At 35.4% G+C, this 1954-nt stretch overlaps 1 long non-coding RNA gene across 1 annotated transcript; it reads right to left on the minus strand.

Annotated features, from left to right (window-relative positions):
* On the minus strand, positions 1–1091 carry LOC145312402 (uncharacterized). Its single transcript, XR_013877002.1, has 2 exons — positions 948–1091; positions 1–110 (listed from the first exon to the last, which is right to left on the minus strand). It is a non-coding gene; the product is annotated as an uncharacterized LOC145312402 (long non-coding RNA).
* Between the last annotated feature and the right edge of the window lie 863 nt (positions 1092–1954).

Here is a 1954-nt window from a genome sequence, read left to right on the forward strand (position 1 = left end):
TTAAGCATTCCTTGGAAGCTGGATGTTATTAGGTTCTGATGTACAGGCTGACAGGATGGGGGCTGTGTAACTGGGCTCTGGAGGTATCACATATACTAGGTCAGATACACCTTAAATTATACAGAATATTAAAGTGGTCTTTGAATATCAGCCAATAGCGTCGGAAGTATTAACACAGCAAAGTCCCTACAAAAGAGCAGAGAGAAATTTGCTGGCAGACGAAAAAGGTCCTTAACACTGGATCCAGGTAGTTATTTATAGATTTTATATCTTTACTTATACAGATATTTACAGAATAGTATACTCATTTGGAGTTAAAATGTGCGGAAGGGGGTTTAAAATTAAGATTTTGGAAGCCTGGACTCTACTTTTTCAACGCCACCCGTGCAAACCCAATACTTTTTGGAATAAAAAAAATAGGACATTTTAACCCTATAACTTTTATTTTAGTTGTGTGAAAAACATAAAAATGTATATATTTAATCAACTTACTGGAGTGTTTTCTGACCTTAAATTGTGCAGCTATAAATTCTACTTTTTATCCTGTTGAAACCTAGCTAAATTCTCAGAAAATTCTATCTGTCTGTCTGTTTGTACCAAAGGATCTCGCTTACCGCTGAGCCAATATGATTCTCCTTTACAGGGTAGCTTTTCACAGGTCTTGGGAAGGTTTATAATTATTTTAGAGGAGGGTAATACCACCCTCCAAAGAAAAATCGTTTCTAGAAAAAAATTACTTTCCCAAAATAAATTTTCTTTTAATTTTTTAAAACTAAAATTAAAATGGGAGGGGTGGAAGTGTTGTTGATCCCCCCCCCCCAATTCTTTTTAAAAATCTAAAATAAAAATTTTTATTATCGAATCAAACTCCCCCCCCCCCTTCTAAAATTCCCCTTACAGGCCTCTAGGGGCGTAAACGTTAGTTTAAACTAAAACAACAACAATACCTGAATGTCTAAAAGGCGTGGATACATCTTGTAGAGACGTGGCTTTTGTATTTATATCTTTGGTGTATTGTTTCTTTTCTAACAACTTGGATATAGACAGCGCCTCCATTATTGTTCCTTTATTTTCTGCTGAGGCTTTATCCTGGGACTAATACAGTACAGAGATAGGGATAAGAAAACTATTTAAAATATCATGCCAGCTTTTAAGAAAGAATAAGGTACCAGCTTTTACCAGGGATCGGAAGCCTCACGTAAGCCGCGTGTAAGCCTCAGTGAAATCGTGATTTTATCACTATAAAATTTAGCTGGGTGTATAAAACGGCTCTTTAGCAGACAATTCTTCTTTCTGAAATTTTTTTTTCTGCTCACAAGCAGGTTTAAAACTGAGGCTTATGCGCGGCTTACGTGAGGCTTCCGATCCCTGGCTTTTACCAACAACGAAATTAATCGGGGAAAAATCACAAAACCTATACGTGATTCTCAGCTGTCGTTTGGGCAACACTTAGTAGAATTAACGACCTTTTCATTTGCCTCCAAAATATTACTTGAGATTTATTTCGCGTGTTGATTATACCTTATTTCCGACAAGATACTTAAAATAGTTGTTTATGTTATCGTATAATAGACAGCTTTCCGTAGATATTAAAATGAAAAGTTATAGGACTACAACCAGTTTTGTTAGCCCCCAGACACCGAAGACCCTTGCTAACAAACTGCTTTTAATCTTATGATTTTAATTTTGATATTCGAGGAAAATTGTCTCTAACACGATGCTATATAGTATGGCTTAGAATCGGTTGTAATCCAGCGGATTCAATAGGATTCTAATCCATATTAAAAATGCTATTTCTCTATTACATTATCTATCTATCTCCCTGTTCCTGAGATGTGGAGTCATTTTCTTGGTTATTAATTGCTTTGTTTGTGTTTGTATTGGCATCAGAATCAACATCATTCTAAATACAAAACATCATGTCATAGTTATTTATCGCATCGTATTAAAGTCA

This window comes from Acartia tonsa, chromosome 2, assembly GCF_053477335.1.
Source record: "Acartia tonsa isolate MP-2025a chromosome 2, ASM5347733v1, whole genome shotgun sequence".
In the NCBI taxonomy this organism is placed as follows: Eukaryota; Metazoa; Arthropoda; class Copepoda; order Calanoida; family Acartiidae; genus Acartia; species Acartia tonsa.